Genomic DNA, 9233 nt, shown 5'->3' on the forward strand with positions numbered 1-9233 from the left:
ATCAGTCAGATGTACGGTTGCTTTTGAAGATCTTCATGATCTTTTTGAGATCTAAAATCCTGCTTTCTTTTTCTTTTTGTATGAAAAAGACATTTTGTTCTTGGTATAGATGTATCCTATTAAAAAAGAAACCTGAATAAATGTGCAATCACAAACCTGCTGGACTAGTTCAATTAGCATTTTAACAATCATTAACCTGAGCAACACAAAGGTTTTGAAATGGAAAGATCACATTGTTTTGAGTCAACTCCTATAGTTTATTATTTTTAATTCTTTTTCTTTCTTTTTTTGATGAAGGATGTAAGAGAGACATTTTAGAAGAGAATGGAAGACAGAAATCTTCAGAACTAGAAACTACATAATTTACCTTACCTACTTAGAATTCTGGCTCCAAGAGCTAGTTCCTGTAAAATGGTTCTGTAAAATGTTAGTAATTCTGGCTTTGGATAATTCATAATTTATAATAAACCAGATGGGTCACAAGGTAAAACTTGTTTTTGAACCATGTAAGACAGGGTAAAAGAATTTTAAAGCAGCTTAAGGTTATAAATGAGTCTGCAGATGAGATGTTTAAGATGATTTGAAAAAAAGAACAAGCTGTTCTCAAACACTTTGGAAGTATGGACTTAAACAAACAGATGAGCCATGTGCAAATTATTTCAACTTTTCCTAAGCTCTGTCATATTTGGAGGGAACCTTGAAAGGTTATTCTGTGGCATTCTAGATTCACGATCATAAATATCTTTATTTGAGAATACTTTGCTTAAAATATCACTAGTTAATCATATAATTACTTTTCTTAAAGTACTCTATAATGACCACTGTTCTTTTTAGAAAGGAGTCTAAATCAGTGTTTTTTCAAAGTAATATCTGTAAACTATTTTGAATTTTATTTAGATTTTCCCTCTTTCTAAAGATATAACTTTAAGGTTTAAAAAATCTGTTTATTTACTAATTTTTTAATAACATATCTTGGGTTTGTTCCAGCAGCACTTCAACAAACTATGACAGGTGGACTGGAGTGCAGAGTTGGAGGTAGCCCTACACTTGGCCTGTGAATAGACCTGGTGACAGATGCTCAGTGGATCAATCTGATGAGCAGGTTAGGGTAGTCCAAATGATATAGGATAAGGAAAATGAAGTGTTGAGGTTTCAAGAAAGTATCCTCAGAGATTCATGGGGCAGAGTAAAAAGAAATCAAGTGTTGGTCTATCATCCAAAGCCCAGACATTCAACCTCAGTGAAGTTAGTTAGTAGATCTCAGTACTCAGATCTATAGCGGAAGTGTTGGAAAGAATAAGGAAAGACCCATCCCTAAATAGCATGGGTAAGAAAGCAGGCAACTAAGAAAAAAAAAAAAAAAAGACTAGGTCCATAATCAAGGCAAAAAACACTGACCCAAGAACTGAGGTATTTGGGGTGGACAACTGTCCACAGTGCCCAGAGTCCATTCCCTTTTTTCTTACCATAGGTCTGCTTTGAGAAGCCAGACAGATAATGAGCATGGAATTGATCATACCCAGTTCCTGGGATGAACCCTGGATGACTTAAGCTGAGCAGCATAAAGTCTATGGCTAAGTTGGATTAATCATAGTGACTGATGGGACTTTAAGACTATTGGCATTACAGTCTCCTCTCTTTGGAACTACTGAAGTCAACTCTAGTTTCATGGCGGGGACCCATATTAAGGAAAAAACTGACAGGTTTACGGACATGAAAGACTGGAAAACGGGCAAGGAAATGAAGACAAATCCCTAAAGATACAGCAAACCCATGTATCTTGTGATGACTAAAGATAGCACGATTCCCCTAGACCTTTTAGTTGTCTGGACCAATGAATTTCCTTTTTGTTGCAGCCATTTGGGTTGGGATTTCTGGTACTTGTGACTGAAAGCACCTGGTACATTAGATGCTGGCCAGGAATAAAGAAGAAACCCAGTTGTTAGAAGATGATTCATGGTGGGGACCAAGTCTCAGGGATAAGACCAGTCTGGTTATGATTTGAGTGACTTGAGGTTAGAGATGTCCTGATGTTAAATCCCAAAGTACTGAACAAGAACTACTTAAATTTCTTTTGCTGAAGATTAGGATTGGTTGCATCTTAATTGGTTGAATTTACAGTGAAAACTGAGCCTGAAGATGGCAAAAAATTTGCCAGGAGGAAGATGGTCTAAGAAATAGGCTGGGTGAGTCCACTTACAGCATTCCTCAGTTCAGTTGTCAGTCATGTCCAACTCTTTGTGACCCCATGGACTGCAGCACACCAGGCTTCCCTGTCCGTCACCAACTCCTGGAGCCTACTCAAACTATGTCCGTTATGTTGGTGATACAAGCCAACCATCTCATCCTCTCTTGTCCCCTTCTTCTCCTGCCTTCAATCTTTCCCAGAATCAGGGTCTTTTCCAATGAGTTGGTTCTCTGCATCAGGTGGCCAAACTTGATTTATTCTTGGAACTGGGGGCAAAGATTTTGAGAGACACTTAGGATCCTGGAATGTGAAGTCAAGTGGGCCTTAGGAAGCATCACTATGAACAAAGCTAATGGAGGTGATGGAATTCCAGTTGAGCTATTTCAAATCCTGAAAGATGATGCTGTGAAAGTGCTGCACACAATATGCCAGCGAATTTGGAAAACTAAGCAGTGGCCACAGGACTGGAAAATGTCAGTTTTCATTCCAATCCCAAAGAAAGGCAATGCCAAAGAATGCTCAAACTACTGCACAATTGCACTCATCTCACATGCTAGTAAAGTAATGCTCAAAATTCTCCAAGCCAGGCTTCAGTAATACATGAACTGTGAGCTTTCAGATATTCAAGCTGGTTTTAGAAAATGCAGAGGAACCAGAGATCAAATTGCCAACATCCACTAGATCATTAAAAAAGCAAGAGAGTTCCAGAAAACATCTATTTCTGCTTTATTGACTATGCCAAAGCCTTTGACTGTGTGGATCGCAATAAACTGTGGAAAATTCTTCAAGAGATGGGAATACCAGACCGTCTGACCTGTCTCTTGAGAAACCTGTATGCAGGTCAGGAAGCAACAGTTAGAACTGGACATGGAACAACAAACTGGTTCCAAATAGTGAAAGGAGTACATCAAGGCTGTATATTGTCACCCTGCTCATTTGACTTCTATGCAGAGTACATGAGAAATGCTGGGCTGGAAGAAGCACAAGCTGGAATCAAGATTGCCAGGAGAAATATTAATAACCTCAGATATGCAGATGACACCACCCTTATGGCAGAAAGTGAAGAGGAACTAAAGAGCCTCTTGATGAAAGTGAAAGAGGAGAGGAAAAAGTTGCCTTAAAGCTCAACATTCAGAAAACGAAGATCATGGCATCTGGTCCCATCACTTCATGGGAAATAGATGGGGAAACAGTGGAAACAGTGTCAGACTTTATATTTTTGGGCTCCAAAATCACTGCAGATGGTGACTGCAGCCATGAAATTAAAAGATGCTTACTCCTTGAAAGAAAGTTATGACCAACCTAGATAGCATATTGAAAAGCAGAGACATTACTTTGCCAACAAAGGTCCGTCTAGTCAAGGCTATGGTTTTTCCAGTGGTCATGTATGAATGTGAGAGTTGGACTATAAAGAAAGCTGAGCACAGAAGAATTGATGCTTTTGAACTGTGGTGTTGGAGAGTCCCTTGGATTGCAAGGAGATCCAACCAGTCCATTCTAAAGGAGATCAGTCCTGGGTGTTCACTGGAAGGACTGATGTTGAAACTGAAACTCCAATACTTTGGCCACCTTTTGCGAAGAGCTGACTCATTTGAAAAGACTCTGATGCTGGCAAAGATTGAGGGCAGGAGGAGAAGGGGACAACAGAGGATGAGATGGTTGGATGGCATCACCAGCTCAATGGACATGGGTTTGGGTGGACTCTGGGAGTTGGTGATGGACAGGGAGGCCTGGCGTGCTGTGGTTCATGGGGTCGCAAAGAGTCAGACACGACTGAGCGACTGAACTGAACTGAACTGGGTCTAATTTCATAATGTAGGACAAAGTAAGACATAAATGTACAAAAATACATTAATTGTTTTGAAATAAAATATTTTATATATATCTATATAAATATCTATATACCAACTTTTCCAGTAGTCACATATAGTTGTGAGAGTTGGACCATAAAGAAGACTGAACACTGAAAAATTGATGCTTTTGAACTGTGGTGCTGGAGAAGACTCTTGAGAGTCCCTCACAGCAAAGAGATCAAATCAGTTGATCCTAAAGGAAATCAACCCTGAATATTCATTGGACACTCTGATGCTGAAGCTGAAACTCCAGTACTTTGGCTACCTGATGTGAGGAGCTGACTCACTGGCAAAGACCCTTATGCTGGAAAGAATGAAGGCAGGAAAAGGATACAACAGAGGCAAGGTGGTTGGATGGCATCACTGACTAAATCGACATGAGTTTGAGCAAGTTCTAAGAGGTGGTGAAGGACAGGGAAGCCTGGCGTGCTGCAGTCCATGGGGTTGAAAAGAGTTGGACATGACTGAGTGACTGACCAATTTATCAGAAAGTGAGGCAGACTTATATAATCAATCTCTTTATTTTAATTTGTATGGAGAATGCACATGAGACTAATATGGCGACAATTTTAATTAATTAGAAGTTAAATTTCCTTGCTATTCTCTCTCAGAAAGACCCTTCTAATTATGTTTATAGTATCTAGAAAAATTATTGTTTGGCAAATTGAATAGATAATTTGGTTGTCTTCTTATAGGCTGTCTCCAAAGTTGACTTTGACATAGGGACTTGGGCAGAGGTGGTTTATTTCAGATGTGAATTCAGATGGCCAAGCAAGGAAGTAGAGAACTGAAATAGGGGAAGGAGAGGAATGAATAAAAGACATGTTAATAAGCCAGCCACCACTATAGGCAACAGGACTTCAATCACACAGTGGATATTGAAGAAATCATGTGGAACATGCCTCAGAATTTTTTCCCGTGGATATTGGGAAAACTACAACTACTTTGCCTTCCACATCTCATTTCTCACTAGGGGGGGCTGACTCCATTCTAGACATACTTATGTTGCGTCTGTCTATGGTGGCCTAAGCTACTACAGTGTGTAGAAAGCCCTCTGGCAGAGGAATGGGGACAGCCAGGAACTTAGATGGGGAGCTGAGTGTCTGCCAGAAACCATCTATCACAGCAACAGGTGAACTTTGAGGCAGATCAAGAGGACATCTATGGCATCAGCCACACTGGTAATCAGGACATCTGTTTTCATCTGGCCAATATCTCTTCCCTACCACTTTAGGTCATGGCATTTCCCCTTTACCTGGTAGACTGATACTCCTCCCCCACCATGCATTTCTATGTCTGTCAATGAAGCATTTCTGGATTCCCTCTTACTGCCTTAGAATCTTGTATGTGGAACTTGGGAGGATGAGAAGATCTCTCTTTCCTCTGAGTTCACAAACTTAAATGATTCATAACTGGACTCATGAAATTAAAAGACACTTGCTCCTTGGAAGGCAAACTATAACAAATCTAGACAGAGTATTAAAAAGCAAAGACATAACTTTGCTGACAAAAGTCCATTTAGTCAAAGCTATGGCTTTTCCAGTAGTCATGTACAGATGTGACAGTTGGACCATAAAGAAGGCTGAGTGCCAAAGAATTGATGCTTTTGAATTGTGGTGCTGGAGAAGACTCTTGAGAGTCCCTCAGACAGCAAGGAGATTAAACCAGTCAACCCTAAAGGAAACCAACCCTAAGCATTCATTGGAAGGACTGATGCTGAAGCTGAAGCTCAAGCTCCAATATTTTGGCCACCTGATGCAAAGAGCTGACTCATTGGAAAAGCCCCTGATGCTGGGAAAGACTGAAGGCAAAAGGAGAAGAGGCCAGCAGAGGATGAGATGGTTAGATATCATCACTGACTCAATGGACCTGAATTTGAGCAAACTTCAGGAATTAGTGAAGGACAGGGAAGCCTGGTATGCTGCAGTGCATGGGGTTGCAAAGAGTTGGACATGACTTAGTGACTGAACAACAATAACATGTGCAGCCATGCTGCAAGAGGGAAGCCATATATAGAGAGATGGAACCAATATTTACAGAGAGAAGCAAAATTAAAGAATGGAGAGAACCATAACATAGACAAAGTTGAGTTCTAAAGTGAAGTTATTTCTTTTTTTTTAATTTATTTTTAATTGAAGGATAATCAAGATTGCCAGGAGAAATATCAATAACCTCAGATATGCATATGACACCACCGTTATGGCAGAAAGTGAAGAAGAACTAAAGGGCCTCTTGATGAAAGTGAAAGAGGAGAGTGAAAATGTTGGTTTAAAGCTCAACATTCAGAAAACTAAGATCATGGCATACGGTCCCATCACTTCATGGCAAATAGATGGGGAAACAGTGGCTGACTTTAGCCATGAAATTAAAAGACGCTTACTTCTTGGAAAGAAAGTTATGACTAACCTAGACAGCATATTAAAAAGAAGAGACATTACTTTGTCAACAAATGCCCATCTAGTCAAGGCTATAGTTTTTCCAGTAGTCACATATGGATGTGAGAGTTGGACTATTAAGAAAGCTGAGCACAGAAGAATTGATGCTTTTGAACTGTGGTGTTGGAGAAGATGCTTGAGAGTCCCTTGGACTGCAAGGAGATCCAACCAGTCCATTCTAAAGGAGATCAGTCCTGGGTGTTCATTAGAAGGACTGATGTTGAAACTGAAACTCTAATACTTGGCCACCTGATGCAAAGAGCTGACTCATTTGAAAAGACTCTGATGCTGGGAAAGATTGAGAGCAGGAGGAGAAGGGGACAACAGAGGATGAGATGGTTGGATGGCATCACCGACTCAATGGACATGGGTTTGGGTGGACTCTGGGAGTTGGTGATGGACAGGGAGGCCTGGCATGCTGTGGTTCATGGGGTCGCAAAGAGTTGGACACGACTGAGTGACTGAACTGAACTGAACTGAACTGAAATTGCTTTACAATATTGTATTGATTTTTGCCATACATTGACATGAATCAGCCATAGGTATACATATGTCCCCTCCCTCTTTAACCTCTCTCCCACCCCGTCTCACCTCTCTAGGTTCTCACAGAGTACCAGTTTGAGCTCCCTGAGACATGCAGCATATTCCCACTGGCTATCTATTTTACAAATGGTAATATATATGTTTTCATGCTACTCTGGCCATTTGTCTCACTCTCTCCTTCCCTCCTTGTGTCCAAAAATCTGTTTTCTATGTCTGTGCCTCCATTCTGCCCTGCAAATAGGTTCATCAGTACCATCTTTCCAGATTTCATATATATGCATTAACATATGATATTTTTCTCTTTCTGATTTACTTAAAGTGAAGTCATTCCTTAAGGCTGATCTACTCCTGTCAGGAAAGTTCGTTCCCCTGACTCATCTAGTCTCATGAGGAAATCAGTGTTCCACTCTACTCCACCCTCAGATTTTGTCTTTGGATATTCTAAACTGAATTAGCTTTTTCTAACTAACAACCAAGATAGTATTACACAATGTACTTTCTTTCCCTGTTGGCTCAGGCAGTAAAGATATTGCCTGCAATGAGGGAGACCTGGGTTTGATTCCTGGGTGGGGAAGATCCCCTGGAGAAGGCAATGGCCACCCACTTCACTATTTCTTGCCTGGGAAATCACATGGAGAGAGGAGCCTGGGGGGCTACAGTCATGGGGTCACAAAGAGTCAGACACGATTAAGCGACTAACACTTTCAACTTTCTTTCAATATACTTGCTTAAAGCAAGAAACCATGTGGTTGAAATAGAGTAACGATTAGTTTCTAGGAGGCAGAGAATCCTAAAATGTACAACACAAATCTCATCTATCCTAATAGAAAAGCAGCTGGGAAGAAAATACTTCCTGCTCTGCTCCAGGAAGAGAGAAAAATGACACAAATCTTGTGTGATCTACAGAAGAACAAATCACTGTAGAAGATCCTGAGTCAAGTACATATAAAGGTGGGTTTTATAGACGTTTTGCTGTTTGTTTGTTTTAGGATGCTAAAACACTGAGGGATCATGTTAGGAGGAATCCTTCAAGAAAAGCTTATGTCAGCAATTGTCCTTGTCTTTTGTATGTTATTCTAAAGGTCTTTTTAAAAGTTTTACTATGTATTTATTATCTTAATTATAAATTAGTACTTCACGATGACATCTTAAACACTCCTGCTTTTGCCTCTTCAACTACTATAAACAAATAGAGAAGTAAATAGCTTAACAACATTGTTACCTACCTTATAAAGCTTTTTAAAAATTATCATTTTTCTTTGGCTAAATAGAAAATTCCTATACTTCTCTCAATCTGTTGCTATAAAACCCTGTTACTTGATTTTCTGACACTTTCATAGCATTTATTCACATTGAAAAAATAGCTCCAATTATTTGTATTGTACACAACCCAGGAAATTTCACATAAAAACAGGAAATCAGGTTTTGAGAATGCATAAAAAATTGACAAATGCATGATTCTGATGAGAAACCATGGTGCTTAATATCATTTAAAAAACTTTTGAGTAGCTGATGCTGGTCAGGGACTGTGATAGACTGAAAATAACAGGCTGCATATCTAGGTTTCTTATAAAGCCTGGCAGATGATTCTTGTTACTGGAGAAGTAATATCAAGAGATTACTGTGAGGTTTGGTTGTCTTCCCTGCAATGGAGTTCTGAGAAAGCAAATCTAGAACCATGGGGTCGATAACCTGATATTTCCATCCCACTGCCAGGGGGACATTGACCCCTGCCCGTGAATAGTTATGTTACTCTGAACAACTGGAGCCAGAGAGTTGCAGGGAGAGCACAAGGAACAGTTAAGAAGAAAAGGGGGGGAGGTCGTGGTGGGACCGAGTATCAGGTCTGGAGGAGGTTAGGGCAGTAAACAGGAAATGAGTTTTGAGATGACAAGAGGGAGTGCTGAGAAAAAACTGGATCAAGAGAGTGAGTGTTAACTGTGTAAACAGAGGATTGAAGATCCACTTTTCTGGTATGCCAACAGGAAAGAACCTGATAGCTCAAAGGAGCCATTCACAAGCAGATATCATCCACAAATCAAAGAACTGAAAAACAACGGAAGCAGTCTATCAGTTTACTTACAAAATGCCAGATAACTTGCTAGAGTAAATTGCTTCTCTCAAAGTCATTGAAACAACTTACATTCCCACCTGAACTGTATGGAAATTTTAGTTGCTCCACATCCTCACCAACAGTTGGTATTGTCAGTCTTT

Source organism: Bubalus bubalis, chromosome 1 (genome assembly GCF_019923935.1).
Source record: "Bubalus bubalis isolate 160015118507 breed Murrah chromosome 1, NDDB_SH_1, whole genome shotgun sequence".
Taxonomy (NCBI): Eukaryota; Metazoa; Chordata; class Mammalia; order Artiodactyla; family Bovidae; genus Bubalus; species Bubalus bubalis.